This window comes from Schistocerca piceifrons, chromosome 2, assembly GCF_021461385.2.
Source record: "Schistocerca piceifrons isolate TAMUIC-IGC-003096 chromosome 2, iqSchPice1.1, whole genome shotgun sequence".
Lineage (NCBI taxonomy): Eukaryota > Metazoa > Arthropoda > Insecta > Orthoptera > Acrididae > Schistocerca > Schistocerca piceifrons.
In genome coordinates, this window is record NC_060139.1 from 199,077,034 (window position 1) to 199,104,169 (window position 27,136).

The following is a 27,136-nucleotide window of genomic DNA, read 5'->3' on the forward strand; positions in this document are numbered from 1 at the left end:
TTGCGAGCAGGACGGGAAACGGCCGCTCGGACAGCTCAAACTTGTCACGATTCGTGTGGAAAAAATTCCGTTCCGGTACCGGGAATCGAACCCGGGCCTCCTGGGTGAAAGCCAGGTATCCTAGCCACTAGACCACACCGGATGTGGCCGTTTCGTTCGACCGTTCGTACGGTCGCTTGTCGCATTTCGTGTCGAGTGCCGCGTCGGCGCCCCCCTCTCTTTGCGAGCATCTTTGCACATACTGACTGGCAAGGCGCGCACCTCAAACGTCGCAGAGCAATGCTTTTGGCTTCACGCTCTGCTGGGAGAAGAGGAAAAGGGAAGCTGTAAGTAGCAATAACAGGAAGTAAACATTTTCCCGCTGAAGCGTTGAAACGCTGTGGATAACAAACAAGAAATACGTTGGCGCCCTAGCAACAGCACCACCATGTCACAGAAAATTAAATGCCCCGGGTGAGGATCGAACTCACGACCTTAAGATTATGAGACTTACGCGCTGCCTACTGCGCTACCGAGGCACGGGTGCACCGTTTGTCCTGGAAACTGGGTAAACACCTTACCCAATATTAGACGTAGAGACACTGTACTTCCTGGATAACGTGTTCTGTTGCTACACGTGCACTGCCGGCCCAGTTGATTGCGGTGCTGCTGCTGCTGTTGCAACGATAGGCAGCACTCCTTGTCGTTGAAGTTCAGTGCCTCGGAGGCACCCGGACCCAGCAACTTGTGAGGCCAGGCCGACGCTAGTCTGTAGAACATGATGCGAGCGTCCTAGTGGGGACCCGCGAGTGCTGCGTTCTCGGTCCTTCTCAAGGGAAATCCAGCTACACATTCTTGTGGATCGTGCATCTCAAGCGCTCAAGCCACGCGGCAGCATTATCGCGGGAAAAGCAAAATGATGCATCGGCCGGGAATCGAACCCGGGCCGCCCGCGTGGCAGGCGAGCATTCTACCACTGAACCACCGATGCTCGGGCCAGCGGTAACTTGACGCTGCTTGCCGCGCAGATGTCTCAAGGGAAAGTGGGACTGCCGTCAAGCGCCGTAGCATTCTGTGGAAAAGATGCTGCAGACGCTGAATCCTGCACTGCACTGCTCTGCTTAAAAATGCCGCCAGAACGCGGTCCTCTGCGTACTCTTGCGTTGCCGGCGCCCAACTCTTGCCAAAGGATGCGAAGTGTGCGCGGATACGCTGTCCGAATGCGTCTGGATGTGCTCCCCTAGCCTGCCTCGAAATGCGCCTGCCAGGTACGATCACCTTCGGCCGCTGCCGACTGGCGGGAAGCCGACACAGCGCGGACGCGCGGCGCTCGCTTGTGCGGTGGTGGTGTAATGGTCAGCATAGTTGCCTTCCAAGCAGTTGATCCGGGTTCGATTCCCGGCCACCGCAGCAGGCTTTTAATTTCGCGTATGAGTACTTTTGCCACGCGCTCTTAAATTATTGTTTTTTCGCCCTCTTACTCGCTGCATACCAGCCCTTAGTGTGTCTCGACTTTGCTCGGCTGACGCGAGAGCTGACGCTCTCAAATCGGCCTATATCAAAACGACAAGCACGAGAAACGACTGAGAGAGGTAAGGAGGGACACACAGCACGCCCCCTTCATTTCACGGTGGCGTCTCCCTGACCGAATCGGGCTGTAGCTCCGAAAAGAAAGGAGAAACAAAAATAGGAAGTAAAAGTGCCAATAGCGCCCTGTGTTCCCATGCGCTCACCCGCCCAAGTACTGACAAGGGCCAAAGTTGTTACGCATCGGCAATCGGACATTTTCTTTCATTTTCTCTTTATCGGTTGAGAACCAGTGTATTCAAGATATTATGGCCATTGCCGAGTGAATGCTGTAGCGCTCCCCGACGAGTCGGGTTCGGATCCTCTATCAACTTCCACGCAGGGTGATGATCTTTTGGTCACCACACTCGCCAGCTGAAATCGGCGCCGCCTTTTCGTAGTAGGAAAAGAGTAGTGGCCCGTGGGGGGATCGAACCCACGACCTTCGCGTTATTAGCACGACGCTCTAACCAACTGAGCTAACGGGCCTCGGCAGATGCAGTTGCTCAGCCCTACGCTGGAAACAGGTGGCATGAAGCCGCACACCATTTCTATGGTCGTCGTGTGTCTGCTTCCCTAGTCTATATTCTGCTGACGGTCACGAAACAGTAGCTATATTGCGAGCAGGACGGGAAACGGCCGCTCGGACAGCTCAAACTTGTCACGATTCGTGTGGAAAAAATTCCGTTCCGGTACCGGGAATCGAACCCGGGTGAAAGCCAGGTATCCTAGCCACTAGACCACACCGGATGTGGCCGTTTCGTTCGACCGTTCGTACGGTCGCTTGTCGCATTTCGTGTCGAGTGCCGCGTCGGCGCCCCCCTCTCTTTGCGAGCATCTTTGCACATACTGACTGGCAAGGCGCGCACCTCAAACGTCGCAGAGCAATGCTTTTGGCTTCACGCTCTGCTGGGAGAAGAGGAAAAGGGAAGCTGTAAGTAGCAATAACAGGAAGTAAACATTTTCCCGCTGAAGCGTTGAAACGCTGTGGATAACAAACAAGAAATACGTTGGCGCCCTAGCAACAGCACCACCATGTCACAGAAAATTAAATGCCCCGGGTGAGGATCGAACTCACGACCTTAAGATTATGAGACTTACGCGCTGCCTACTGCGCTACCGAGGCACGGGTGCACCGCTTGTCCTGGAAACTGGGTAAACACCTTACCCAATATTAGACGTAGAGACACTGTACTTCCTGGATAACGTGTTCTGTTGCTACACGTGCACTGCCGGCCCAGTTGATTGCGGTGCTGCTGCTGCTGTTGCAACGATAGGCAGCACTCCTTGTCGTTGAAGTTCAGTGCCTCGGAGGCACCCGGACCCAGCAACTTGTGAGGCCAGGCCGACGCTAGTCTGTAGAACATGATGCGAGCGTCCTAGTGGGGACCCGCGAGTGCTGCGTTCTCGGTCCTTCTCAAGGGAAATCCAGCTACACATTCTTGTGGATCGTGCATCTCAAGCGCTCAAGCCACGCGGCAGCATTATCGCGGGAAAAGCAAAATGATGCATCGGCCGGGAATCGAACCCGGGCCGCCCGCGTGGCAGGCGAGCATTCTACCACTGAACCACCGATGCTCGGGCCAGCGGTAACTTGACGCTGCTTGCCGCGCAGATGTCTCAAGGGAAAGTGGGACTGCCGTCAAGCGCCGTAGCATTCTGTGGAAAAGATGCTGCAGACGCTGAATCCTGCACTGCACTGCTCTGCTTAAAAATGCCGCCAGAACGCGGTCCTCTGCGTACTCTTGCGTTGCCGGCGCCCAACTCTTGCCAAAGGATGCGAAGTGTGCGCGGATACGCTGTCCGAATGCGTCTGGATGTGCTCCCCTAGCCTGCCTCGAAATGCGCCTGCCAGGTACGATCACCTTCGGCCGCTGCCGACTGGCGGGAAGCCGACACAGCGCGGACGCGCGGCGCTCGCTTGTGCGGTGGTGGTGTAATGGTCAGCATAGTTGCCTTCCAAGCAGTTGATCCGGGTTCGATTCCCGGCCACCGCAGCAGGCTTTTAATTTCGCGTATGAGTACTTTTGCCACGCGCTCTTAAATTATTGTTTTTTCGCCCTCTTACTCGCTGCATACCAGCCCTTAGTGTGTCTCGACTTTGCTCGGCTGACGCGAGAGCTGACGCTCTCAAATCGGCCTATATCAAAACGACAAGCACGAGAAACGACTGAGAGAGGTAAGGAGGGACACACAGCACGCCCCCTTCTTTTCACGGTGGCGTCTCCCTGACCGAATCGGGCTGTAGCTCCGAAAAGAAAGGAGAAACAAAAATAGGAAGTAAAAGTGCCAATAGCGCCCTGTGTTCCCATGCGCTCACCCGCCCAAGTACTGACAAGGGCCAAAGTTGTTACGCATCGGCAATCGGACATTTTCTTTCATTTTCTCTTTATCGGTTGAGAACCAGTGTATTCAAGATATTATGGCCATTGCCGAGTGAATGCTGTAGCGCTCCCCGACGAGTCGGGTTCGGATCCTCTATCAACTTCCACGCAGGGTGATGATCTTTTGGTCACCACACTCGCCAGCTGAAATCGGCGCCGCCTTTTCGTAGTAGGAAAAGAGTAGTGGCCCGTGGGGGGATCGAACCCACGACCTTCGCGTTATTAGCACGACGCTCTAACCAACTGAGCTAACGGGCCTCGGCAGATGCAGTTGCTCAGCCCTACGCTGGAAACAGGTGGCATGAAGCCGCACACCATTTCTATGGTCGTCGTGTGTCTGCTTCCCTAGTCTATATTCTGCTGACGGTCACGAAACAGTAGCTATATTGCGAGCAGGACGGGAAACGGCCGCTCGGACAGCTCAAACTTGTCACGATTCGTGTGGAAAAAATTCCGTTCCGGTACCGGGAATCGAACCCGGGCCTCCTGGGTGAAAGCCAGGTATCCTAGCCACTAGACCACACCGGATGTGGCCGTTTCGTTCGACCGTTCGTACGGTCGCTTGTCGCATTTCGTGTCGAGTGCCGCGTCGGCGCCCCCCTCTCTTTGCGAGCATCTTTGCACATACTGACTGGCAAGGCGCGCACCTCAAACGTCGCAGAGCAATGCTTTTGGCTTCACGCTCTGCTGGGAGAAGAGGAAAAGGGAAGCTGTAAGTAGCAATAACAGGAAGTAAACATTTTCCCGCTGAAGCGTTGAAACGCTGTGGATAACAAACAAGAAATACGTTGGCGCCCTAGCAACAGCACCACCATGTCACAGAAAATTAAATGCCCCGGGTGAGGATCGAACTCACGACCTTAAGATTATGAGACTTACGCGCTGCCTACTGCGCTACCGAGGCACGGGTGCACCGCTTGTCCTGGAAACTGGGTAAACACCTTACCCAATATTAGACGTAGAGACACTGTACTTCCTGGATAACGTGTTCTGTTGCTACACGTGCACTGCCGGCCCAGTTGATTGCGGTGCTGCTGCTGCTGTTGCAACGATAGGCAGCACTCCTTGTCGTTGAAGTTCAGTGCCTCGGAGGCACCCGGACCCAGCAACTTGTGAGGCCAGGCCGACGCTAGTCTGTAGAACATGATGCGAGCGTCCTAGTGGGGACCCGCGAGTGCTGCGTTCTCGGTCCTTCTCAAGGGAAATCCAGCTACACATTCTTGTGGATCGTGCATCTCAAGCGCTCAAGCCACGCGGCAGCATTATCGCGGGAAAAGCAAAATGATGCATCGGCCGGGAATCGAACCCGGGCCGCCCGCGTGGCAGGCGAGCATTCTACCACTGAACCACCGATGCTCGGGCCAGCGGTAACTTGACGCTGCTTGCCGCGCAGATGTCTCAAGGGAAAGTGGGACTGCCGTCAAGCGCCGTAGCATTCTGTGGAAAAGATGCTGCAGACGCTGAATCCTGCACTGCACTGCTCTGCTTAAAAATGCCGCCAGAACGCGGTCCTCTGCGTACTCTTGCGTTGCCGGCGCCCAACTCTTGCCAAAGGATGCGAAGTGTGCGCGGATACGCTGTCCGAATGCGTCTGGATGTGCTCCCCTAGCCTGCCTCGAAATGCGCCTGCCAGGTACGATCACCTTCGGCCGCTGCCGACTGGCGGGAAGCCGACACAGCGCGGACGCGCGGCGCTCGCTTGTGCGGTGGTGGTGTAATGGTCAGCATAGTTGCCTTCCAAGCAGTTGATCCGGGTTCGATTCCCGGCCACCGCAGCAGGCTTTTAATTTCGCGTATGAGTACTTTTGCCACGCGCTCTTAAATTATTGTTTTTTCGCCCTCTTACTCGCTGCATACCAGCCCTTAGTGTGTCTCGACTTTGCTCGGCTGACGCGAGAGCTGACGCTCTCAAATCGGCCTATATCAAAACGACAAGCACGAGAAACGACTGAGAGAGGTAAGGAGGGACACACAGCACGCCCCCTTCATTTCACGGTGGCGTCTCCCTGACCGAATCGGGCTGTAGCTCCGAAAAGAAAGGAGAAACAAAAATAGGAAGTAAAAGTGCCAATAGCGCCCTGTGTTCCCATGCGCTCACCCGCCCAAGTACTGACAAGGGCCAAAGTTGTTACGCATCGGCAATCGGACATTTTCTTTCATTTTCTCTTTATCGGTTGAGAACCAGTGTATTCAAGATATTATGGCCATTGCCGAGTGAATGCTGTAGCGCTCCCCGACGAGTCGGGTTCGGATCCTCTATCAACTTCCACGCAGGGTGATGATCTTTTGGTCACCACACTCGCCAGCTGAAATCGGCGCCGCCTTTTCGTAGTAGGAAAAGAGTAGTGGCCCGTGGGGGGATCGAACCCACGACCTTCGCGTTATTAGCACGACGCTCTAACCAACTGAGCTAACGGGCCTCGGCAGATGCAGTTGCTCAGCCCTACGCTGGAAACAGGTGGCATGAAGCCGCACACCATTTCTATGGTCGTCGTGTGTCTGCTTCCCTAGTCTATATTCTGCTGACGGTCACGAAACAGTAGCTATATTGCGAGCAGGACGGGAAACGGCCGCTCGGACAGCTCAAACTTGTCACGATTCGTGTGGAAAAAATTCCGTTCCGGTACCGGGAATCGAACCCGGGCCTCCTGGGTGAAAGCCAGGTATCCTAGCCACTAGACCACACCGGATGTGGCCGTTTCGTTCGACCGTTCGTACGGTCGCTTGTCGCATTTCGTGTCGAGTGCCGCGTCGGCGCCCCCCTCTCTTTGCGAGCATCTTTGCACATACTGACTGGCAAGGCGCGCACCTCAAACGTCGCAGAGCAATGCTTTTGGCTTCACGCTCTGCTGGGAGAAGAGGAAAAGGGAAGCTGTAAGTAGCAATAACAGGAAGTAAACATTTTCCCGCTGAAGCGTTGAAACGCTGTGGATAACAAACAAGAAATACGTTGGCGCCCTAGCAACAGCACCACCATGTCACAGAAAATTAAATGCCCCGGGTGAGGATCGAACTCACGACCTTAAGATTATGAGACTTACGCGCTGCCTACTGCGCTACCGAGGCACGGGTGCACCGCTTGTCCTGGAAACTGGGTAAACACCTTACCCAATATTAGACGTAGAGACACTGTACTTCCTGGATAACGTGTTCTGTTGCTACACGTGCACTGCCGGCCCAGTTGATTGCGGTGCTGCTGCTGCTGTTGCAACGATAGGCAGCACTCCTTGTCGTTGAAGTTCAGTGCCTCGGAGGCACCCGGACCCAGCAACTTGTGAGGCCAGGCCGACGCTAGTCTGTAGAACATGATGCGAGCGTCCTAGTGGGGACCCGCGAGTGCTGCGTTCTCGGTCCTTCTCAAGGGAAATCCAGCTACACATTCTTGTGGATCGTGCATCTCAAGCGCTCAAGCCACGCGGCAGCATTATCGCGGGAAAAGCAAAATGATGCATCGGCCGGGAATCGAACCCGGGCCGCCCGCGTGGCAGGCGAGCATTCTACCACTGAACCACCGATGCTCGGGCCAGCGGTAACTTGACGCTGCTTGCCGCGCAGATGTCTCAAGGGAAAGTGGGACTGCCGTCAAGCGCCGTAGCATTCTGTGGAAAAGATGCTGCAGACGCTGAATCCTGCACTGCACTGCTCTGCTTAAAAATGCCGCCAGAACGCGGTCCTCTGCGTACTCTTGCGTTGCCGGCGCCCAACTCTTGCCAAAGGATGCGAAGTGTGCGCGGATACGCTGTCCGAATGCGTCTGGATGTGCTCCCCTAGCCTGCCTCGAAATGCGCCTGCCAGGTACGATCACCTTCGGCCGCTGCCGACTGGCGGGAAGCCGACACAGCGCGGACGCGCGGCGCTCGCTTGTGCGGTGGTGGTGTAATGGTCAGCATAGTTGCCTTCCAAGCAGTTGATCCGGGTTCGATTCCCGGCCACCGCAGCAGGCTTTTAATTTCGCGTATGAGTACTTTTGCCACGCGCTCTTAAATTATTGTTTTTTCGCCCTCTTACTCGCTGCATACCAGCCCTTAGTGTGTCTCGACTTTGCTCGGCTGACGCGAGAGCTGACGCTCTCAAATCGGCCTATATCAAAACGACAAGCACGAGAAACGACTGAGAGAGGTAAGGAGGGACACACAGCACGCCCCCTTCATTTCACGGTGGCGTCTCCCTGACCGAATCGGGCTGTAGCTCCGAAAAGAAAGGAGAAACAAAAATAGGAAGTAAAAGTGCCAATAGCGCCCTGTGTTCCCATGCGCTCACCCGCCCAAGTACTGACAAGGGCCAAAGTTGTTACGCATCGGCAATCGGACATTTTCTTTCATTTTCTCTTTATCGGTTGAGAACCAGTGTATTCAAGATATTATGGCCATTGCCGAGTGAATGCTGTAGCGCTCCCCGACGAGTCGGGTTCGGATCCTCTATCAACTTCCACGCAGGGTGATGATCTTTTGGTCACCACACTCGCCAGCTGAAATCGGCGCCGCCTTTTCGTAGTAGGAAAAGAGTAGTGGCCCGTGGGGGGATCGAACCCACGACCTTCGCGTTATTAGCACGACGCTCTAACCAACTGAGCTAACGGGCCTCGGCAGATGCAGTTGCTCAGCCCTACGCTGGAAACAGGTGGCATGAAGCCGCACACCATTTCTATGGTCGTCGTGTGTCTGCTTCCCTAGTCTATATTCTGCTGACGGTCACGAAACAGTAGCTATATTGCGAGCAGGACGGGAAACGGCCGCTCGGACAGCTCAAACTTGTCACGATTCGTGTGGAAAAAATTCCGTTCCGGTACCGGGAATCGAACCCGGGCCTCCTGGGTGAAAGCCAGGTATCCTAGCCACTAGACCACACCGGATGTGGCCGTTTCGTTCGACCGTTCGTACGGTCGCTTGTCGCATTTCGTGTCGAGTGCCGCGTCGGCGCCCCCCTCTCTTTGCGAGCATCTTTGCACATACTGACTGGCAAGGCGCGCACCTCAAACGTCGCAGAGCAATGCTTTTGGCTTCACGCTCTGCTGGGAGAAGAGGAAAAGGGAAGCTGTAAGTAGCAATAACAGGAAGTAAACATTTTCCCGCTGAAGCGTTGAAACGCTGTGGATAACAAACAAGAAATACGTTGGCGCCCTAGCAACAGCACCACCATGTCACAGAAAATTAAATGCCCCAGGTGAGGATCGAACTCACGACCTTAAGATTATGAGACTTACGCGCTGCCTACTGCGCTACCGAAGCACGGGTGCACCGCTTGTCCTGGAAACTGGGTAAACACCTTACCCAATATTAGACGTAGAGACACTGTACTTCCTGGATAACGTGTTCTGTTGCTACACGTGCACTGCCGGCCCAGTTGATTGCGGTGCTGCTGCTGCTGTTGCAACGATAGGCAGCACTCCTTGTCGTTGAAGTTCAGTGCCTCGGAGGCACCCGGACCCAGCAACTTGTGAGGCCAGGCCGACGCTAGTCTGTAGAACATGATGCGAGCGTCCTAGTGGGGACCCGCGAGTGCTGCGTTCTCGGTCCTTCTCAAGGGAAATCCAGCTACACATTCTTGTGGATCGTGCATCTCAAGCGCTCAAGCCACGCGGCAGCATTATCGCGGGAAAAGCAAAATGATGCATCGGCCGGGAATCGAACCCGGGCCGCCCGCGTGGCAGGCGAGCATTCTACCACTGAACCACCGATGCTCGGGCCAGCGGTAACTTGACGCTGCTTGCCGCGCAGATGTCTCAAGGGAAAGTGGGACTGCCGTCAAGCGCCGTAGCATTCTGTGGAAAAGATGCTGCAGACGCTGAATCCTGCACTGCACTGCTCTGCTTAAAAATGCCGCCAGAACGCGGTCCTCTGCGTACTCTTACGTTGCCGGCGCCCAACTCTTGCCAAAGGATGCGAAGTGTGCGCGGATACGCTGTCCGAATGCGTCTGGATGTGCTCCCCTAGCCTGCCTCGAAATGCGCCTGCCAGGTACGATCACCTTCGGCCGCTGCCGACTGGCGGGAAGCCGACACAGCGCGGACGCGCGGCGCTCGCTTGTGCGGTGGTGGTGTAATGGTCAGCATAGTTGCCTTCCAAGCAGTTGATCCGGGTTCGATTCCCGGCCACCGCAGCAGGCTTTTAATTTCGCGTATGAGTACTTTTGCCACGCGCTCTTAAATTATTGTTTTTTCGCCCTCTTACTCGCTGCATACCAGCCCTTAGTGTGTCTCGACTTTGCTCGGCTGACGCGAGAGCTGACGCTCTCAAATCGGCCTATATCAAAACGACAAGCACGAGAAACGACTGAGAGAGGTAAGGAGGGACACACAGCACGCCCCCTTCATTTCACGGTGGCGTCTCCCTGACCGAATCGGGCTGTAGCTCCGAAAAGAAAGGAGAAACAAAAATAGGAAGTAAAAGTGCCAATAGCGCCCTGTGTTCCCATGCGCTCACCCGCCCAAGTACTGACAAGGGCCAAAGTTGTTACGCATCGGCAATCGGACATTTTCTTTCATTTTCTCTTTATCGGTTGAGAACCAGTGTATTCAAGATATTATGGCCATTGCCGAGTGAATGCTGTAGCGCTCCCCGACGAGTCGGGTTCGGATCCTCTATCAACTTCCACGCAGGGTGATGATCTTTTGGTCACCACACTCGCCAGCTGAAATCGGCGCCGCCTTTTCGTAGTAGGAAAAGAGTAGTGGCCCGTGGGGGGATCGAACCCACGACCTTCGCGTTATTAGCACGACGCTCTAACCAACTGAGCTAACGGGCCTCGGCAGATGCAGTTGCTCAGCCCTACGCTGGAAACAGGTGGCATGAAGCCGCACACCATTTCTATGGTCGTCGTGTGTCTGCTTCCCTAGTCTATATTCTGCTGACGGTCACGAAACAGTAGCTATATTGCGAGCAGGACGGGAAACGGCCGCTCGGACAGCTCAAACTTGTCACGATTCGTGTGGAAAAAATTCCGTTCCGGTACCGGGAATCGAACCCGGGCCTCCTGGGTGAAAGCCAGGTATCCTAGCCACTAGACCACACCGGATGTGGCCGTTTCGTTCGACCGTTCGTACGGTCGCTTGTCGCATTTCGTGTCGAGTGCCGCGTCGGCGCCCCCCTCTCTTTGCGAGCATCTTTGCACATACTGACTGGCAAGGCGCGCACCTCAAACGTCGCAGAGCAATGCTTTTGGCTTCACGCTCTGCTGGGAGAAGAGGAAAAGGGAAGCTGTAAGTAGCAATAACAGGAAGTAAACATTTTCCCGCTGAAGCGTTGAAACGCTGTGGATAACAAACAAGAAATACGTTGGCGCCCTAGCAACAGCACCACCATGTCACAGAAAATTAAATGCCCCGGGTGAGGATCGAACTCACGACCTTAAGATTATGAGACTTACGCGCTGCCTACTGCGCTACCGAGGCACGGGTGCACCGCTTGTCCTGGAAACTGGGTAAACACCTTACCCAATATTAGACGTAGAGACACTGTACTTCCTGGATAACGTGTTCTGTTGCTACACGTGCACTGCCGGCCCAGTTGATTGCGGTGCTGCTGCTGCTGTTGCAACGATAGGCAGCACTCCTTGTCGTTGAAGTTCAGTGCCTCGGAGGCACCCGGACCCAGCAACTTGTGAGGCCAGGCCGACGCTAGTCTGTAGAACATGATGCGAGCGTCCTAGTGGGGACCCGCGAGTGCTGCGTTCTCGGTCCTTCTCAAGGGAAATCCAGCTACACATTCTTGTGGATCGTGCATCTCAAGCGCTCAAGCCACGCGGCAGCATTATCGCGGGAAAAGCAAAATGATGCATCGGCCGGGAATCGAACCCGGGCCGCCCGCGTGGCAGGCGAGCATTCTACCACTGAACCACCGATGCTCGGGCCAGCGGTAACTTGACGCTGCTTGCCGCGCAGATGTCTCAAGGGAAAGTGGGACTGCCGTCAAGCGCCGTAGCATTCTGTGGAAAAGATGCTGCAGACGCTGAATCCTGCACTGCACTGCTCTGCTTAAAAATGCCGCCAGAACGCGGTCCTCTGCGTACTCTTGCGTTGCCGGCGCCCAACTCTTGCCAAAGGATGCGAAGTGTGCGCGGATACGCTGTCCGAATGCGTCTGGATGTGCTCCCCTAGCCTGCCTCGAAATGCGCCTGCCAGGTACGATCACCTTCGGCCGCTGCCGACTGGCGGGAAGCCGACACAGCGCGGACGCGCGGCGCTCGCTTGTGCGGTGGTGGTGTAATGGTCAGCATAGTTGCCTTCCAAGCAGTTGATCCGGGTTCGATTCCCGGCCACCGCAGCAGGCTTTTAATTTCGCGTATGAGTACTTTTGCCACGCGCTCTTAAATTATTGTTTTTTCGCCCTCTTACTCGCTGCATACCAGCCCTTAGTGTGTCTCGACTTTGCTCGGCTGACGCGAGAGCTGACGCTCTCAAATCGGCCTATATCAAAACGACAAGCACGAGAAACGACTGAGAGAGGTAAGGAGGGACACACAGCACGCCCCCTTCATTTCACGGTGGCGTCTCCCTGACCGAATCGGGCTGTAGCTCCGAAAAGAAAGGAGAAACAAAAATAGGAAGTAAAAGTGCCAATAGCGCCCTGTGTTCCCATGCGCTCACCCGCCCAAGTACTGACAAGGGCCAAAGTTGTTACGCATCGGCAATCGGACATTTTCTTTCATTTTCTCTTTATCGGTTGAGAACCAGTGTATTCAAGATATTATGGCCATTGCCGAGTGAATGCTGTAGCGCTCCCCGACGAGTCGGGTTCGGATCCTCTATCAACTTCCACGCAGGGTGATGATCTTTTGGTCACCACACTCGCCAGCTGAAATCGGCGCCGCCTTTTCGTAGTAGGAAAAGAGTAGTGGCCCGTGGGGGGATCGAACCCACGACCTTCGCGTTATTAGCACGACGCTCTAACCAACTGAGCTAACGGGCCTCGGCAGATGCAGTTGCTCAGCCCTACGCTGGAAACAGGTGGCATGAAGCCGCACACCATTTCTATGGTCGTCGTGTGTCTGCTTCCCTAGTCTATATTCTGCTGACGGTCACGAAACAGTAGCTATATTGCGAGCAGGACGGGAAACGGCCGCTCGGACAGCTCAAACTTGTCACGATTCGTGTGGAAAAAATTCCGTTCCGGTACCGGGAATCGAACCCGGGCCTCCTGGGTGAAAGCCAGGTATCCTAGCCACTAGACCACACCGGATGTGGCCGTTTCGTTCGACCGTTCGTACGGTCGCTTGGCGCATTTCGTGTCGAGTGCCGCGTCGGCGCCCCCCTCTCTTTGCGAGCATCTTTGCACATACTGACTGGCAAGGCGCGCACCTCAAACGTCGCAGAGCAATGCTTTTGGCTTCACGCTCTGCTGGGAGAAGAGGAAAAGGGAAGCTGTAAGTAGCAATAACAGGAAGTAAACATTTTCCCGCTGAAGCGTTGAAACGCTGTGGATAACAAACAAGAAATACGTTGGCGCCCTAGCAACAGCACCACCATGTCACAGAAAATTAAATGCCCCGGGTGAGGATCGAACTCACGACCTTAAGATTATGAGACTTACGCGCTGCCTACTGCGCTACCGAGGCACGGGTGCACCGCTTGTCCTGGAAACTGGGTAAACACCTTACCCAATATTAGACGTAGAGACACTGTACTTCCTGGATAACGTGTTCTGTTGCTACACGTGCACTGCCGGCCCAGTTGATTGCGGTGCTGCTGCTGCTGTTGCAACGATAGGCAGCACTCCTTGTCGTTGAAGTTCAGTGCCTCGGAGGCACCCGGACCCAGCAACTTGTGAGGCCAGGCCGACGCTAGTCTGTAGAACATGATGCGAGCGTCCTAGTGGGGACCCGCGAGTGCTGCGTTCTCGGTCCTTCTCAAGGGAAATCCAGCTACACATTCTTGTGGATCGTGCATCTCAAGCGCTCAAGCCACGCGGCAGCATTATCGCGGGAAAAGCAAAATGATGCATCGGCCGGGAATCGAACCCGGGCCGCCCGCGTGGCAGGCGAGCATTCTACCACTGAACCACCGATGCTCGGGCCAGCGGTAACTTGACGCTGCTTGCCGCGCAGATGTCTCAAGGGAAAGTGGGACTGCCGTCAAGCGCCGTAGCATTCTGTGGAAAAGATGCTGCAGACGCTGAATCCTGCACTGCACTGCTCTGCTTAAAAATGCCGCCAGAACGCGGTCCTCTGCGTACTCTTGCGTTGCCGGCGCCCAACTCTTGCCAAAGGATGCGAAGTGTGCGCGGATACGCTGTCCGAATGCGTCTGGATGTGCTCCCCTAGCCTGCCTCGAAATGCGCCTGCCAGGTACGATCACCTTCGGCCGCTGCCGACTGGCGGGAAGCCGACACAGCGCGGACGCGCGGCGCTCGCTTGTGCGGTGGTGGTGTAATGGTCAGCATAGTTGCCTTCCAAGCAGTTGATCCGGGTTCGATTCCCGGCCACCGCAGCAGGCTTTTAATTTCGCGTATGAGTACTTTTGCCACGCGCTCTTAAATTATTGTTTTTTCGCCCTCTTACTCGCTGCATACCAGCCCTTAGTGTGTCTCGACTTGTCTCGACTTTGCTCGGCTGACGCGAGAGCTGACGCTCTCAAATCGGCCTATATCAAAACGACAAGCACGAGAAACGACTGAGAGAGGTAAGGAGGGACACACAGCACGCCCCCTTCATTTCACGGTGGCGTCTCCCTGACCGAATCGGGCTGTAGCTCCGAAAAGAAAGGAGAAACAAAAATAGGAAGTAAAAGTGCCAATAGCGCCCTGTGTTCCCATGCGCTCACCCGCCCAAGTACTGACAAGGGCCAAAGTTGTTACGCATCGGCAATCGGACATTTTCTTTCATTTTCTCTTTATCGGTTGAGAACCAGTGTATTCAAGATATTATGGCCATTGCCGAGTGAATGCTGTAGCGCTCCCCGACGAGTCGGGTTCGGATCCTCTATCAACTTCCACGCAGGGTGATGATCTTTTGGTCACCACACTCGCCAGCTGAAATCGGCGCCGCCTTTTCGTAGTAGGAAAAGAGTAGTGGCCCGTGGGGGGATCGAACCCACGACCTTCGCGTTATTAGCACGACGCTCTAACCAACTGAGCTAACGGGCCTCGGCAGATGCAGTTGCTCAGCCCTACGCTGGAAACAGGTGGCATGAAGCCGCACACCATTTCTATGGTCGTCGTGTGTCTGCTTCCCTAGTCTATATTCTGCTGACGGTCACGAAACAGTAGCTATATTGCGAGCAGGACGGGAAACGGCCGCTCGGACAGCTCAAACTTGTCACGATTCGTGTGGAAAAAATTCCGTTCCGGTACCGGGAATCGAACCCGGGCCTCCTGGGTGAAAGCCAGGTATCCTAGCCACTAGACCACACCGGATGTGGCCGTTTCGTTCGACCGTTCGTACGGTCGCTTGTCGCATTTCGTGTCGAGTGCCGCGTCGGCGCCCCCCTCTCTTTGCGAGCATCTTTGCACATACTGACTGGCAAGGCGCGCACCTCAAACGTCGCAGAGCAATGCTTTTGGCTTCACGCTCTGCTGGGAGAAGAGGAAAAGGGAAGCTGTAAGTAGCAATAACAGGAAGTAAACATTTTCCCGCTGAAGCGTTGAAACGCTGTGGATAACAAACAAGAAATACGTTGGCGCCCTAGCAACAGCACCACCATGTCACAGAAAATTAAATGCCCCGGGTGAGGATCGAACTCACGACCTTAAGATTATGAGACTTACGCGCTGCCTACTGCGCTACCGAGGCACGGGTGCACCGCTTGTCCTGGAAACTGGGTAAACACCTTACCCAATATTAGACGTAGAGACACTGTACTTCCTGGATAACGTGTTCTGTTGCTACACGTGCACTGCCGGCCCAGTTGATTGCGGTGCTGCTGCTGCTGTTGCAACGATAGGCAGCACTCCTTGTCGTTGAAGTTCAGTGCCTCGGAGGCACCCGGACCCAGCAACTTGTGAGGCCAGGCCGACGCTAGTCTGTAGAACATGATGCGAGCGTCCTAGTGGGGACCCGCGAGTGCTGCGTTCTCGGTCCTTCTCAAGGGAAATCCAGCTACACATTCTTGTGGATCGTGCATCTCAAGCGCTCAAGCCACGCGGCAGCATTATCGCGGGAAAAGCAAAATGATGCATCGGCCGGGAATCGAACCCGGGCCGCCCGCGTGGCAGGCGAGCATTCTACCACTGAACCACCGATGCTCGGGCCAGCGGTAACTTGACGCTGCTTGCCGCGCAGATGTCTCAAGGGAAAGTGGGACTGCCGTCAAGCGCCGTAGCATTCTGTGGAAAAGATGCTGCAGACGCTGAATCCTGCACTGCACTGCTCTGCTTAAAAATGCCGCCAGAACGTGGTCCTCTGCGTACTCTTGCGTTGCCGGCGCCCAACTCTTGCCAAAGGATGCGAAGTGTGCGCGGATACGCTGTCCGAATGCGTCTGGATGTGCTCCCCTAGCCTGCCTCGAAATGCGCCTGCCAGGTACGATCACCTTCGGCCGCTGCCGACTGGCGGGAAGCCGACACAGCGCGGACGCGCGGCGCTCGCTTGTGCGGTGGTGGTGTAATGGTCAGCATAGTTGCCTTCCAAGCAGTTGATCCGGGTTCGATTCCCGGCCACCGCAGCAGGCTTTTAATTTCGCGTATGAGTACTTTTGCCACGCGCTCTTAAATTATTGTTTTTTCGCCCTCTTACTCGCTGCATACCAGCCCTTAGTGTGTCTCGACTTTGCTCGGCTGACGCGAGAGCTGACGCTCTCAAATCGGCCTATATCAAAACGACAAGCACGAGAAACGACTGAGAGAGGTAAGGAGGGACACACAGCACGCCCCCTTCATTTCACGGTGGCGTCTCCCTGACCGAATCGGGCTGTAGCTCCGAAAAGAAAGGAGAAACAAAAATAGGAAGTAAAAGTGCCAATAGCGCCCTGTGTTCCCATGCGCTCACCCGCCCAAGTACTGACAAGGGCCAAAGTTGTTACGCATCGGCAATCGGACATTTTCTTTCATTTTCTCTTTATCGGTTGAGAACCAGTGTATTCAAGATATTATGGCCATTGCCGAGTGAATGCTGTAGCGCTCCCCGACGAGTCGGGTTCGGATCCTCTATCAACTTCCACGCAGGGTGATGATCTTTTGGTCACCACACTCGCCAGCTGAAATCGGCGCCGCCTTTTCGTAGTAGGAAAAGAGTAGTGGCCCGTGGGGGGATCGAACCCACGACCTTCGCGTTATTAGCACGACGCTCTAACCAACTGAGCTAACGGGCCTCGGCAGATGCAGTTGCTCAGCCCTACGCTGGAAACAGGTGGCATGAAGCCGCACACCATTTCTATGGTCGTCGTGTGTCTGCTTCCCTAGTCTATATTCTGCTGACGGTCACGAAACAGTAGCTATATTGCGAGCAGGACGGGAAACGGCCGCTCGGACAGCTCAAACTTGTCACGATTCGTGTGGAAAAAATTCCGTTCCGGTACCGGGGATCGAACCCGGGCCTCCTGGGTGAAAGCCAGGTATCCTAGCCACTAGACCACACCGGATGTGGCCGTTTCGTTCGACCGTTCGTACGGTCGCTTGTCGCATTTCGTGTCGAGTGCCGCGTCGGCGCCCCCCTCTCTTTGCGAGCATCTTTGCACATACTGACTGGCAAGGCGCGCACCTCAAACGTCGCAGAGCAATGCTTTTGGCTTCACGCTCTGCTGGGAGAAGAGGAAAAGGGAAGCTGTAAGTAGCAATAACAGGAAGTAAACATTTTCCCGCTGAAGCGTTGAAACGCTGTGGATAACAAACAAGAAATACGTTGGCGCCCTAGCAACAGCACCACCATGTCACAGAAAATTAAATGCCCCGGGTGAGGATCGAACTCACGACCTTAAGATTATGAGACTTACGCGCTGCCTACTGCGCTACCGAGGCACGGGTGCACCGCTTGTCCTGGAAACTGGGTAAACACCTTACCCAATATTAGACGTAGAGACACTGTACTTCCTGGATAACGTGTTCTGTTGCTACACGTGCACTGCCGGCCCAGTTGATTGCGGTGCTGCTGCTGCTGTTGCAACGATAGGCAGCACTCCTTGTCGTTGAAGTTCAGTGCCTCGGAGGCACCCGGACCCAGCAACTTGTGAGGCCAGGCCGACGCTAGTCTGTAGAACATGATGCGAGCGTCCTAGTGGGGACCCGCGAGTGCTGCGTTCTCGGTCCTTCTCAAGGGAAATCCAGCTACACATTCTTGTGGATCGTGCATCTCAAGCGCTCAAGCCACGCGGCAGCATTATCGCGGGAAAAGCAAAATGATGCATCGGCCGGGAATCGAACCCGGGCCGCCCGCGTGGCAGGCGAGCATTCTACCACTGAACCACCGATGCTCGGGCCAGCGGTAACTTGACGCTGCTTGCCGCGCAGATGTCTCAAGGGAAAGTGGGACTGCCGTCAAGCGCCGTAGCATTCTGTGGAAAAGATGCTGCAGACGCTGAATCCTGCACTGCACTGCTCTGCTTAAAAATGCCGCCAGAACGCGGTCCTCTGCGTACTCTTGCGTTGCCGGCGCCCAACTCTTGCCAAAGGATGCGAAGTGTGCGCGGATACGCTGTCCGAATGCGTCTGGATGTGCTCCCCTAGCCTGCCTCGAAATGCGCCTGCCAGGTACGATCACCTTCGGCCGCTGCCGACTGGCGGGAAGCCGACACAGCGCGGACGCGCGGCGCTCGCTTGTGCGGTGGTGGTGTAATGGTCAGCATAGTTGCCTTCCAAGCAGTTGATCCGGGTTCGATTCCCGGCCACCGCAGCAGGCTTTTAATTTCGCGTATGAGTACTTTTGCCACGCGCTCTTAAATTATTGTTTTTTCGCCCTCTTACTCGCTGCATACCAGCCCTTAGTGTGTCTCGACTTTGCTCGGCTGACGCGAGAGCTGACGCTCTCAAATCGGCCTATATCAAAACGACAAGCACGAGAAACGACTGAGAGAGGTAAGGAGGGACACACAGCACGCCCCCTTCATTTCACGGTGGCGTCTCCCTGACCGAATCGGGCTGTAGCTCCGAAAAGAAAGGAGAAACAAAAATAGGAAGTAAAAGTGCCAATAGCGCCCTGTGTTCCCATGCGCTCACCCGCCCAAGTACTGACAAGGGCCAAAGTTGTTACGCATCGGCAATCGGACATTTTCTTTCATTTTCTCTTTATCGGTTGAGAACCAGTGTATTCAAGATATTATGGCCATTGCCGAGTGAATGCTGTAGCGCTCCCCGACGAGTCGGGTTCGGATCCTCTATCAACTTCCACGCAGGGTGATGATCTTTTGGTCACCACACTCGCCAGCTGAAATCGGCGCCGCCTTTTCGTAGTAGGAAAAGAGTAGTGGCCCGTGGGGGGATCGAACCCACGACCTTCGCGTTATTAGCACGACGCTCTAACCAACTGAGCTAACGGGCCTCGGCAGATGCAGTTGCTCAGCCCTACGCTGGAAACAGGTGGCATGAAGCCGCACACCATTTCTATGGTCGTCGTGTGTCTGCTTCCCTAGTCTATATTCTGCTGACGGTCACGAAACAGTAGCTATATTGCGAGCAGGACGGGAAACGGCCGCTCGGACAGCTCAAACTTGTCACGATTCGTGTGGAAAAAATTCCGTTCCGGTACCGGGAATCGAACCCGGGCCTCCTGGGTGAAAGCCAGGTATCCTAGCCACTAGACCACACCGGATGTGGCCGTTTCGTTCGACCGTTCGTACGGTCGCTTGTCGCATTTCGTGTCGAGTGCCGCGTCGGCGCCCCCCTCTCTTTGCGAGCATCTTTGCACATACTGACTGGCAAGGCGCGCACCTCAAACGTCGCAGAGCAATGCTTTTGGCTTCACGCTCTGCTGGGAGAAGAGGAAAAGGGAAGCTGTAAGTAGCAATAACAGGAAGTAAACATTTTCCCGCTGAAGCGTTGAAACGCTGTGGATAACAAACAAGAAATACGTTGGCGCCCTAGCAACAGCACCACCATGTCACAGAAAATTAAATGCCCCGGGTGAGGATCGAACTCACGACCTTAAGATTATGAGACTTACGCGCTGCCTACTGCGCTACCGAGGCACGGGTGCACCGCTTGTCCTGGAAACTGGGTAAACACCTTACCCAATATTAGACGTAGAGACACTGTACTTCCTGGATAACGTGTTCTGTTGCTACACGTGCACTGCCGGCCCAGTTGATTGCGGTGCTGCTGCTGCTGTTGCAACGATAGGCAGCACTCCTTGTCGTTGAAGTTCAGTGCCTCGGAGGCACCCGGACCCAGCAACTTGTGAGGCCAGGCCGACGCTAGTCTGTAGAACATGATGCGAGCGTCCTAGTGGGGACCCGCGAGTGCTGCGTTCTCGGTCCTTCTCAAGGGAAATCCAGCTACACATTCTTGTGGATCGTGCATCTCAAGCGCTCAAGCCACGCGGCAGCATTATCGCGGGAAAAGCAAAATGATGCATCGGCCGGGAATCGAACCCGGGCCGCCCGCGTGGCAGGCGAGCATTCTACCACTGAACCACCGATGCTCGGGCCAGCGGTAACTTGACGCTGCTTGCCGCGCAGATGTCTCAAGGGAAAGTGGGACTGCCGTCAAGCGCCGTAGCATTCTGTGGAAAAGATGCTGCAGACGCTGAATCCTGCACTGCACTGCTCTGCTTAAAAATGCCGCCAGAACGCGGTCCTCTGCGTACTCTTGCGTTGCCGGCGCCCAACTCTTGCCAAAGGATGCGAAGTGTGCGCGGATACGCTGTCCGAATGCGTCTGGATGTGCTCCCCTAGCCTGCCTCGAAATGCGCCTGCCAGGTACGATCACCTTCGGCCGCTGCCGACTGGCGGGAAGCCGACACAGCGCGGACGCGCGGCGCTCGCTTGTGCGGTGGTGGTGTAATGGTCAGCATAGTTGCCTTCCAAGCAGTTGATCCGGGTTCGATTCCCGGCCACCGCAGCAGGCTTTTAATTTCGCGTATGAGTACTTTTGCCACGCGCTCTTAAATTATTGTTTTTTCGCCCTCTTACTCGCTGCATACCAGCCCTTAGTGTGTCTCGACTTTGCTCGGCTGACGCGAGAGCTGACGCTCTCAAATCGGCCTATATCAAAACGACAAGCACGAGAAACGACTGAGAGAGGTAAGGAGGGACACACAGCACGCCCCCTTCATTTCACGGTGGCGTCTCCCTGACCGAATCGGGCTGTAGCTCCGAAAAGAAAGGAGAAACAAAAATAGGAAGTAAAAGTGCCAATAGCGCCCTGTGTTCCCATGCGCTCACCCGCCCAAGTACTGACAAGGGCCAAAGTTGTTACGCATCGGCAATCGGACATTTTCTTTCATTTTCTCTTTATCGGTTGAGAACCAGTGTATTCAAGATATTATGGCCATTGCCGAGTGAATGCTGTAGCGCTCCCCGACGAGTCGGGTTCGGATCCTCTATCAACTTCCACGCAGGGTGATGATCTTTTGGTCACCACACTCGCCAGCTGAAATCGGCGCCGCCTTTTCGTAGTAGGAAAAGAGTAGTGGCCCGTGGGGGGATCGAACCCACGACCTTCGCGTTATTAGCACGACGCTCTAACCAACTGAGCTAACGGGCCTCGGCAGATGCAGTTGCTCAGCCCTACGCTGGAAACAGGTGGCATGAAGCCGCACACCATTTCTATGGTCGTCGTGTGTCTGCTTCCCTAGTCTATATTCTGCTGACGGTCACGAAACAGTAGCTATATTGCGAGCAGGACGGGAAACGGCCGCTCGGACAGCTCAAACTTGTCACGATTCGTGTGGAAAAAATTCCGTTCCGGTACCGGGAATCGAACCCGGGCCTCCTGGGTGAAAGCCAGGTATCCTAGCCACTAGACCACACCGGATGTGGCCGTTTCGTTCGACCGTTCGTACGGTCGCTTGTCGCATTTCGTGTCGAGTGCCGCGTCGGCGCCCCCCTCTCTTTGCGAGCATCTTTGCACATACTGACTGGCAAGGCGCGCACCTCAAACGTCGCAGAGCAATGCTTTTGGCTTCACGCTCTGCTGGGAGAAGAGGAAAAGGGAAGCTGTAAGTAGCAATAACAGGAAGTAAACATTTTCCCGCTGAAGCGTTGAAACGCTGTGGATAACAAACAAGAAATACGTTGGCGCCCTAGCAACAGCACCACCATGTCACAGAAAATTAAATGCCCCGGGTGAGGATCGAACTCACGACCTTAAGATTATGAGACTTACGCGCTGCCTACTGCGCTACCGAGGCACGGGTGCACCGCTTGTCCTGGAAACTGGGTAAACACCTTACCCAATATTAGACGTAGAGACACTGTACTTCCTGGATAACGTGTTCTGTTGCTACACGTGCACTGCCGGCCCAGTTGATTGCGGTGCTGCTGCTGCTGTTGCAACGATAGGCAGCACTCCTTGTCGTTGAAGTTCAGTGCCTCGGAGGCACCCGGACCCAGCAACTTGTGAGGCCAGGCCGACGCTAGTCTGTAGAACATGATGCGAGCGTCCTAGTGGGGACCCGCGAGTGCTGCGTTCTCGGTCCTTCTCAAGGGAAATCCAGCTACACATTCTTGTGGATCGTGCATCTCAAGCGCTCAAGCCACGCGGCAGCATTATCGCGGGAAAAGCAAAATGATGCATCGGCCGGGAATCGAACCCGGGCCGCCCGCGTGGCAGGCGAGCATTCTACCACTGAACCACCGATGCTCGGGCCAGCGGTAACTTGACGCTGCTTGCCGCGCAGATGTCTCAAGGGAAAGTGGGACTGCCGTCAAGCGCCGTAGCATTCTGTGGAAAAGATGCTGCAGACGCTGAATCCTGCACTGCACTGCTCTGCTTAAAAATGCCGCCAGAACGCGGTCCTCTGCGTACTCTTGCGTTGCCGGCGCCCAACTCTTGCCAAAGGATGCGAAGTGTGCGCGGATACGCTGTCCGAATGCGTCTGGATGTGCTCCCCTAGCCTGCCTCGAAATGCGCCTGCCAGGTACGATCACCTTCGGCCGCTGCCGACTGGCGGGAAGCCGACACAGCGCGGACGCGCGGCGCTCGCTTGTGCGGTGGTGGTGTAATGGTCAGCATAGTTGCCTTCCAAGCAGTTGATCCGGGTTCGATTCCCGGCCACCGCAGCAGGCTTTTAATTTCGCGTATGAGTACTTTTGCCACGCGCTCTTAAATTATTGTTTTTTCGCCCTCTTACTCGCTGCATACCAGCCCTTAGTGTGTCTCGACTTGTCTCGACTTTGCTCGGCTGACGCGAGAGCTGACGCTCTCAAATCGGCCTATATCAAAACGACAAGCACGAGAAACGACTGAGAGAGGTAAGGAGGGACACACAGCACGCCCCCTTCATTTCACGGTGGCGTCTCCCTGACCGAATCGGGCTGTAGCTCCGAAAAGAAAGGAGAAACAAAAATAGGAAGTAAAAGTGCCAATAGCGCCCTGTGTTCCCATGCGCTCACCCGCCCAAGTACTGACAAGGGCCAAAGTTGTTACGCATCGGCAATCGGACATTTTCTTTCATTTTCTCTTTATCGGTTGAGAACCAGTGTATTCAAGATATTATGGCCATTGCCGAGTGAATGCTGTAGCGCTCCCCGACGAGTCGGGTTCGGATCCTCTATCAACTTCCACGCAGGGTGATGATCTTTTGGTCACCACACTCGCCAGCTGAAATCGGCGCCGCCTTTTCGTAGTAGGAAAAGAGTAGTGGCCCGTGGGGGGATCGAACCCACGACCTTCCCGTTATTAGCACGACGCTCTAACCAACTGAGCTAACGGGCCTCGGCAGATGCAGTTGCTCAGCCCTACGCTGGAAACAGGTGGCATGAAGCCGCACACCATTTCTATGGTCGTCGTGTGTCTGCTTCCCTAGTCTATATTCTGCTGACGGTCACGAAACAGTAGCTATATTGCGAGCAGGACGGGAAACGGCCGCTCGGACAGCTCAAACTTGTCACGATTCGTGTGGAAAAAATTCCGTTCCGGTACCGGGAATCGAACCCGGGCCTCCTGGGTGAAAGCCAGGTATCCTAGCCACTAGACCACACCGGATGTGGCCGTTTCGTTCGACCGTTCGTACGGTCGCTTGTCGCATTTCGTGTCGAGTGCCGCGTCGGCGCCCCCCTCTCTTTGCGAGCATCTTTGCACATACTGACTGGCAAGGCGCGCACCTCAAACGTCGCAGAGCAATGCTTTTGGCTTCACGCTCTGCTGGGAGAAGAGGAAAAGGGAAGCTGTAAGTAGCAATAACAGGAAGTAAACATTTTCCCGCTGAAGCGTTGAAACGCTGTGGATAACAAACAAGAAATACGTTGGCGCCCTAGCAACAGCACCACCATGTCACAGAAAATTAAATGCCCCGGGTGAGGATCGAACTCACGACCTTAAGATTATGAGACTTACGCGCTGCCTACTGCGCTACCGAGGCACGGGTGCACCGCTTGTCCTGGAAACTGGGTAAACACCTTACCCAATATTAGACGTAGAGACACTGTACTTCCTGGATAACGTGTTCTGTTGCTACACGTGCACTGCCGGCCCAGTTGATTGCGGTGCTGCTGCTGCTGTTGCAACGATAGGCAGCACTCCTTGTCGTTGAAGTTCAGTGCCTCGGAGGCACCCGGACCCAGCAACTTGTGAGGCCAGGCCGACGCTAGTCTGTAGAACATGATGCGAGCGTCCTAGTGGGGACCCGCGAGTGCTGCGTTCTCGGTCCTTCTCAAGGGAAATCCAGCTACACATTCTTGTGGATCGTGCATCTCAAGCGCTCAAGCCACGCGGCAGCATTATCGCGGGAAAAGCAAAATGATGCATCGGCCGGGAATCGAACCCGGGCCGCCCGCGTGGCAGGCGAGCATTCTACCACTGAACCACCGATGCTCGGGCCAGCGGTAACTTGACGCTGCTTGCCGCGCAGATGTCTCAAGGGAAAGTGGGACTGCCGTCAAGCGCCGTAGCATTCTGTGGAAAAGATGCTGCAGACGCTGAATCCTGCACTGCACTGCTCTGCTTAAAAATGCCGCCAGAACGCGGTCCTCTGCGTACTCTTGCGTTGCCGGCGCCCAACTCTTGCCAAAGGATGCGAAGTGTGCGCGGATACGCTGTCCGAATGCGTCTGGATGTGCTCCCCTAGCCTGCCTCGAAATGCGCCTGCCAGGTACGATCACCTTCGGCCGCTGCCGACTGGCGGGAAGCCGACACAGCGCGGACGCGCGGCGCTCGCTTGTGCGGTGGTGGTGTAATGGTCAGCATAGTTGCCTTCCAAGCAGTTGATCCGGGTTCGATTCCCGGCCACCGCAGCAGGCTTTTAATTTCGCGTATGAGTACTTTTGCCACGCGCTCTTAAATTATTGTTTTTTCGCCCTCTTACTCGCTGCATACCAGCCCTTAGTGTGTCTCGACTTGTCTCGACTTTGCTCGGCTGACGCGAGAGCTGACGCTCTCAAATCGGCCTATATCAAAACGACAAGCACGAGAAACGACTGAGAGAGGTAAGGAGGGACACACAGCACGCCCCCTTCATTTCACGGTGGCGTCTCCCTGACCGAATCGGGCTGTAGCTCCGAAAAGAAAGGAGAAACAAAAATAGGAAGTAAAAGTGCCAATAGCGCCCTGTGTTCCCATGCGCTCACCCGCCCAAGTACTGACAAGGGCCAAAGTTGTTACGCATCGGCAATCGGACATTTTCTTTCATTTTCTCTTTATCGGTTGAGAACCAGTGTATTCAAGATATTATGGCCATTGCCGAGTGAATGCTGTAGCGCTCCCCGACGAGTCGGGTTCGTATCCTCTATCAACTTCCACGCAGGGTGATGATCTTTTGGTCACCACACTCGCCAGCTGAAATCGGCGCCGCCTTTTCGTAGTAGGAAAAGAGTAGTGGCCCGTGGGGGGATCGAACCCACGACCTTCGCGTTATTAGCACGACGCTCTAACCAACTGAGCTAACGGGCCTCGGCAGATGCAGTTGCTCAGCCCTACGCTGGAAACAGGTGGCATGAAGCCGCACACCATTTCTATGGTCGTCGTGTGTCTGCTTCCCTAGTCTATATTCTGCTGACGGTCACGAAACAGTAGCTATATTGCGAGCAGGACGGGAAACGGCCGCTCGGACAGCTCAAACTTGTCACGATTCGTGTGGAAAAAATTCCGTTCCGGTACCGGGAATCGAACCCGGGCCTCCTGGGTGAAAGCCAGGTATCCTAGCCACTAGACCACACCGGATGTGGCCGTTTCGTTCGACCGTTCGTACGGTCGCTTGTCGCATTTCGTGTCGAGTGCCGCGTCGGCGCCCCCCTCTCTTTGCGAGCATCTTTGCACATACTGACTGGCAAGGCGCGCACCTCAAACGTCGCAGAGCAATGCTTTTGGCTTCACGCTCTGCTGGGAGAAGAGGAAAAGGGAAGCTGTAAGTAGCAATAACAGGAAGTAAACATTTTCCCGCTGAAGCGTTGAAACGCTGTGGATAACAAACAAGAAATACGTTGGCGCCCTAGCAACAGCACCACCATGTCACAGAAAATTAAATGCCCCGGGTGAGGATCGAACTCACGACCTTAAGATTATGAGACTTACGCGCTGCCTACTGCGCTACCGAGGCACGGGTGCACCGCTTGTCCTGGAAACTGGGTAAACACCTTACCCAATATTAGACGTAGAGACACTGTACTTCCTGGATAACGTGTTCTGTTGCTACACGTGCACTGCCGGCCCAGTTGATTGCGGTGCTGCTGCTGCTGTTGCAACGATAGGCAGCACTCCTTGTCGTTGAAGTTCAGTGCCTCGGAGGCACCCGGACCCAGCAACTTGTGAGGCCAGGCCGACGCTAGTCTGTAGAACATGATGCGAGCGTCCTAGTGGGGACCCGCGAGTGCTGCGTTCTCGGTCCTTCTCAAGGGAAATCCAGCTACACATTCTTGTGGATCGTGCATCTCAAGCGCTCAAGCCACGCGGCAGCATTATCGCGGGAAAAGCAAAATGATGCATCGGCCGGGAATCGAACCCGGGCCGCCCGCGTGGCAGGCGAGCATTCTACCACTGAACCACCGATGCTCGGGCCAGCGGTAACTTGACGCTGCTTGCCGCGCAGATGTCTCAAGGGAAAGTGGGACTGCCGTCAAGCGCCGTAGCATTCTGTGGAAAAGATGCTGCAGACGCTGAATCCTGCACTGCACTGCTCTGCTTAAAAATGCCGCCAGAACGCGGTCCTCTGCGTACTCTTGCGTTGCCGGCGCCCAACTCTTGCCAAAGGAT

General features: G+C 55.1%; 62 non-coding genes across 62 annotated transcripts; 12 read left to right on the forward strand and 50 right to left on the reverse strand.

Moving 5' to 3' along the window:
• Positions 1–70: 70 nt before the first annotated feature.
• On the reverse strand, positions 71–142 carry Trnae-uuc. The gene has a single exon. It is a non-coding gene; the product is annotated as a tRNA-Glu (tRNA).
• Positions 143–445: 303 nt separating this feature from the next.
• On the reverse strand, positions 446–518 carry Trnam-cau. Its single transcript has one exon. It is a non-coding gene; the product is annotated as a tRNA-Met (tRNA).
• A 381-nt stretch (positions 519–899) lies between these two features.
• Trnag-gcc lies at positions 900–970 on the reverse strand. Its single transcript has one exon. It is a non-coding gene; the product is annotated as a tRNA-Gly (tRNA).
• Positions 971–1,317: 347 nt separating this feature from the next.
• Trnag-ucc lies at positions 1,318–1,389 on the forward strand. The gene has a single exon. It is a non-coding gene; the product is annotated as a tRNA-Gly (tRNA).
• A 571-nt stretch (positions 1,390–1,960) lies between these two features.
• Trnai-aau lies at positions 1,961–2,034 on the reverse strand. The gene has a single exon. It is a non-coding gene; the product is annotated as a tRNA-Ile (tRNA).
• Positions 2,035–2,598: 564 nt separating this feature from the next.
• Trnam-cau lies at positions 2,599–2,671 on the reverse strand. Its single transcript has one exon. It is a non-coding gene; the product is annotated as a tRNA-Met (tRNA).
• A 381-nt stretch (positions 2,672–3,052) lies between these two features.
• On the reverse strand, positions 3,053–3,123 carry Trnag-gcc. Its single transcript has one exon. It is a non-coding gene; the product is annotated as a tRNA-Gly (tRNA).
• A 347-nt stretch (positions 3,124–3,470) lies between these two features.
• Trnag-ucc lies at positions 3,471–3,542 on the forward strand. Its single transcript has one exon. It is a non-coding gene; the product is annotated as a tRNA-Gly (tRNA).
• A 571-nt stretch (positions 3,543–4,113) lies between these two features.
• On the reverse strand, positions 4,114–4,187 carry Trnai-aau. The gene has a single exon. It is a non-coding gene; the product is annotated as a tRNA-Ile (tRNA).
• Positions 4,188–4,385: 198 nt separating this feature from the next.
• Trnae-uuc lies at positions 4,386–4,457 on the reverse strand. Its single transcript has one exon. It is a non-coding gene; the product is annotated as a tRNA-Glu (tRNA).
• A 303-nt stretch (positions 4,458–4,760) lies between these two features.
• Positions 4,761–4,833, reverse strand: Trnam-cau. The gene has a single exon. It is a non-coding gene; the product is annotated as a tRNA-Met (tRNA).
• Positions 4,834–5,214: 381 nt separating this feature from the next.
• Positions 5,215–5,285, reverse strand: Trnag-gcc. Its single transcript has one exon. It is a non-coding gene; the product is annotated as a tRNA-Gly (tRNA).
• A 347-nt stretch (positions 5,286–5,632) lies between these two features.
• Trnag-ucc lies at positions 5,633–5,704 on the forward strand. The gene has a single exon. It is a non-coding gene; the product is annotated as a tRNA-Gly (tRNA).
• A 571-nt stretch (positions 5,705–6,275) lies between these two features.
• On the reverse strand, positions 6,276–6,349 carry Trnai-aau. The gene has a single exon. It is a non-coding gene; the product is annotated as a tRNA-Ile (tRNA).
• Positions 6,350–6,547: 198 nt separating this feature from the next.
• On the reverse strand, positions 6,548–6,619 carry Trnae-uuc. Its single transcript has one exon. It is a non-coding gene; the product is annotated as a tRNA-Glu (tRNA).
• Positions 6,620–6,922: 303 nt separating this feature from the next.
• On the reverse strand, positions 6,923–6,995 carry Trnam-cau. Its single transcript has one exon. It is a non-coding gene; the product is annotated as a tRNA-Met (tRNA).
• Positions 6,996–7,376: 381 nt separating this feature from the next.
• Positions 7,377–7,447, reverse strand: Trnag-gcc. The gene has a single exon. It is a non-coding gene; the product is annotated as a tRNA-Gly (tRNA).
• A 347-nt stretch (positions 7,448–7,794) lies between these two features.
• On the forward strand, positions 7,795–7,866 carry Trnag-ucc. The gene has a single exon. It is a non-coding gene; the product is annotated as a tRNA-Gly (tRNA).
• A 571-nt stretch (positions 7,867–8,437) lies between these two features.
• Trnai-aau lies at positions 8,438–8,511 on the reverse strand. Its single transcript has one exon. It is a non-coding gene; the product is annotated as a tRNA-Ile (tRNA).
• Positions 8,512–8,709: 198 nt separating this feature from the next.
• Positions 8,710–8,781, reverse strand: Trnae-uuc. Its single transcript has one exon. It is a non-coding gene; the product is annotated as a tRNA-Glu (tRNA).
• Positions 8,782–9,084: 303 nt separating this feature from the next.
• On the reverse strand, positions 9,085–9,157 carry Trnam-cau. The gene has a single exon. It is a non-coding gene; the product is annotated as a tRNA-Met (tRNA).
• A 381-nt stretch (positions 9,158–9,538) lies between these two features.
• Positions 9,539–9,609, reverse strand: Trnag-gcc. Its single transcript has one exon. It is a non-coding gene; the product is annotated as a tRNA-Gly (tRNA).
• A 347-nt stretch (positions 9,610–9,956) lies between these two features.
• On the forward strand, positions 9,957–10,028 carry Trnag-ucc. Its single transcript has one exon. It is a non-coding gene; the product is annotated as a tRNA-Gly (tRNA).
• A 571-nt stretch (positions 10,029–10,599) lies between these two features.
• On the reverse strand, positions 10,600–10,673 carry Trnai-aau. Its single transcript has one exon. It is a non-coding gene; the product is annotated as a tRNA-Ile (tRNA).
• A 198-nt stretch (positions 10,674–10,871) lies between these two features.
• On the reverse strand, positions 10,872–10,943 carry Trnae-uuc. The gene has a single exon. It is a non-coding gene; the product is annotated as a tRNA-Glu (tRNA).
• Positions 10,944–11,246: 303 nt separating this feature from the next.
• Positions 11,247–11,319, reverse strand: Trnam-cau. The gene has a single exon. It is a non-coding gene; the product is annotated as a tRNA-Met (tRNA).
• Positions 11,320–11,700: 381 nt separating this feature from the next.
• Trnag-gcc lies at positions 11,701–11,771 on the reverse strand. The gene has a single exon. It is a non-coding gene; the product is annotated as a tRNA-Gly (tRNA).
• A 347-nt stretch (positions 11,772–12,118) lies between these two features.
• Trnag-ucc lies at positions 12,119–12,190 on the forward strand. The gene has a single exon. It is a non-coding gene; the product is annotated as a tRNA-Gly (tRNA).
• Positions 12,191–12,761: 571 nt separating this feature from the next.
• On the reverse strand, positions 12,762–12,835 carry Trnai-aau. The gene has a single exon. It is a non-coding gene; the product is annotated as a tRNA-Ile (tRNA).
• A 198-nt stretch (positions 12,836–13,033) lies between these two features.
• Positions 13,034–13,105, reverse strand: Trnae-uuc. The gene has a single exon. It is a non-coding gene; the product is annotated as a tRNA-Glu (tRNA).
• A 303-nt stretch (positions 13,106–13,408) lies between these two features.
• On the reverse strand, positions 13,409–13,481 carry Trnam-cau. Its single transcript has one exon. It is a non-coding gene; the product is annotated as a tRNA-Met (tRNA).
• Positions 13,482–13,862: 381 nt separating this feature from the next.
• Trnag-gcc lies at positions 13,863–13,933 on the reverse strand. Its single transcript has one exon. It is a non-coding gene; the product is annotated as a tRNA-Gly (tRNA).
• Positions 13,934–14,280: 347 nt separating this feature from the next.
• On the forward strand, positions 14,281–14,352 carry Trnag-ucc. The gene has a single exon. It is a non-coding gene; the product is annotated as a tRNA-Gly (tRNA).
• Positions 14,353–14,933: 581 nt separating this feature from the next.
• Positions 14,934–15,007, reverse strand: Trnai-aau. The gene has a single exon. It is a non-coding gene; the product is annotated as a tRNA-Ile (tRNA).
• Positions 15,008–15,205: 198 nt separating this feature from the next.
• Positions 15,206–15,277, reverse strand: Trnae-uuc. Its single transcript has one exon. It is a non-coding gene; the product is annotated as a tRNA-Glu (tRNA).
• A 303-nt stretch (positions 15,278–15,580) lies between these two features.
• Positions 15,581–15,653, reverse strand: Trnam-cau. Its single transcript has one exon. It is a non-coding gene; the product is annotated as a tRNA-Met (tRNA).
• A 381-nt stretch (positions 15,654–16,034) lies between these two features.
• Positions 16,035–16,105, reverse strand: Trnag-gcc. Its single transcript has one exon. It is a non-coding gene; the product is annotated as a tRNA-Gly (tRNA).
• Positions 16,106–16,452: 347 nt separating this feature from the next.
• Positions 16,453–16,524, forward strand: Trnag-ucc. Its single transcript has one exon. It is a non-coding gene; the product is annotated as a tRNA-Gly (tRNA).
• A 571-nt stretch (positions 16,525–17,095) lies between these two features.
• On the reverse strand, positions 17,096–17,169 carry Trnai-aau. Its single transcript has one exon. It is a non-coding gene; the product is annotated as a tRNA-Ile (tRNA).
• Positions 17,170–17,367: 198 nt separating this feature from the next.
• Trnae-uuc lies at positions 17,368–17,439 on the reverse strand. The gene has a single exon. It is a non-coding gene; the product is annotated as a tRNA-Glu (tRNA).
• Positions 17,440–17,742: 303 nt separating this feature from the next.
• Trnam-cau lies at positions 17,743–17,815 on the reverse strand. The gene has a single exon. It is a non-coding gene; the product is annotated as a tRNA-Met (tRNA).
• Positions 17,816–18,196: 381 nt separating this feature from the next.
• On the reverse strand, positions 18,197–18,267 carry Trnag-gcc. Its single transcript has one exon. It is a non-coding gene; the product is annotated as a tRNA-Gly (tRNA).
• A 347-nt stretch (positions 18,268–18,614) lies between these two features.
• Positions 18,615–18,686, forward strand: Trnag-ucc. The gene has a single exon. It is a non-coding gene; the product is annotated as a tRNA-Gly (tRNA).
• Positions 18,687–19,257: 571 nt separating this feature from the next.
• Trnai-aau lies at positions 19,258–19,331 on the reverse strand. Its single transcript has one exon. It is a non-coding gene; the product is annotated as a tRNA-Ile (tRNA).
• A 198-nt stretch (positions 19,332–19,529) lies between these two features.
• On the reverse strand, positions 19,530–19,601 carry Trnae-uuc. Its single transcript has one exon. It is a non-coding gene; the product is annotated as a tRNA-Glu (tRNA).
• Positions 19,602–19,904: 303 nt separating this feature from the next.
• Positions 19,905–19,977, reverse strand: Trnam-cau. The gene has a single exon. It is a non-coding gene; the product is annotated as a tRNA-Met (tRNA).
• Positions 19,978–20,358: 381 nt separating this feature from the next.
• Positions 20,359–20,429, reverse strand: Trnag-gcc. The gene has a single exon. It is a non-coding gene; the product is annotated as a tRNA-Gly (tRNA).
• A 347-nt stretch (positions 20,430–20,776) lies between these two features.
• On the forward strand, positions 20,777–20,848 carry Trnag-ucc. Its single transcript has one exon. It is a non-coding gene; the product is annotated as a tRNA-Gly (tRNA).
• A 571-nt stretch (positions 20,849–21,419) lies between these two features.
• Positions 21,420–21,493, reverse strand: Trnai-aau. The gene has a single exon. It is a non-coding gene; the product is annotated as a tRNA-Ile (tRNA).
• A 198-nt stretch (positions 21,494–21,691) lies between these two features.
• On the reverse strand, positions 21,692–21,763 carry Trnae-uuc. Its single transcript has one exon. It is a non-coding gene; the product is annotated as a tRNA-Glu (tRNA).
• A 303-nt stretch (positions 21,764–22,066) lies between these two features.
• Positions 22,067–22,139, reverse strand: Trnam-cau. The gene has a single exon. It is a non-coding gene; the product is annotated as a tRNA-Met (tRNA).
• Positions 22,140–22,520: 381 nt separating this feature from the next.
• Positions 22,521–22,591, reverse strand: Trnag-gcc. The gene has a single exon. It is a non-coding gene; the product is annotated as a tRNA-Gly (tRNA).
• A 347-nt stretch (positions 22,592–22,938) lies between these two features.
• Positions 22,939–23,010, forward strand: Trnag-ucc. Its single transcript has one exon. It is a non-coding gene; the product is annotated as a tRNA-Gly (tRNA).
• Positions 23,011–23,591: 581 nt separating this feature from the next.
• Trnai-aau lies at positions 23,592–23,665 on the reverse strand. The gene has a single exon. It is a non-coding gene; the product is annotated as a tRNA-Ile (tRNA).
• A 198-nt stretch (positions 23,666–23,863) lies between these two features.
• Positions 23,864–23,935, reverse strand: Trnae-uuc. The gene has a single exon. It is a non-coding gene; the product is annotated as a tRNA-Glu (tRNA).
• A 303-nt stretch (positions 23,936–24,238) lies between these two features.
• On the reverse strand, positions 24,239–24,311 carry Trnam-cau. Its single transcript has one exon. It is a non-coding gene; the product is annotated as a tRNA-Met (tRNA).
• A 381-nt stretch (positions 24,312–24,692) lies between these two features.
• On the reverse strand, positions 24,693–24,763 carry Trnag-gcc. The gene has a single exon. It is a non-coding gene; the product is annotated as a tRNA-Gly (tRNA).
• A 347-nt stretch (positions 24,764–25,110) lies between these two features.
• Positions 25,111–25,182, forward strand: Trnag-ucc. The gene has a single exon. It is a non-coding gene; the product is annotated as a tRNA-Gly (tRNA).
• Positions 25,183–25,763: 581 nt separating this feature from the next.
• Trnai-aau lies at positions 25,764–25,837 on the reverse strand. The gene has a single exon. It is a non-coding gene; the product is annotated as a tRNA-Ile (tRNA).
• A 198-nt stretch (positions 25,838–26,035) lies between these two features.
• Trnae-uuc lies at positions 26,036–26,107 on the reverse strand. The gene has a single exon. It is a non-coding gene; the product is annotated as a tRNA-Glu (tRNA).
• A 303-nt stretch (positions 26,108–26,410) lies between these two features.
• On the reverse strand, positions 26,411–26,483 carry Trnam-cau. Its single transcript has one exon. It is a non-coding gene; the product is annotated as a tRNA-Met (tRNA).
• A 381-nt stretch (positions 26,484–26,864) lies between these two features.
• Positions 26,865–26,935, reverse strand: Trnag-gcc. The gene has a single exon. It is a non-coding gene; the product is annotated as a tRNA-Gly (tRNA).
• Positions 26,936–27,136: the final 201 nt, after the last annotated feature.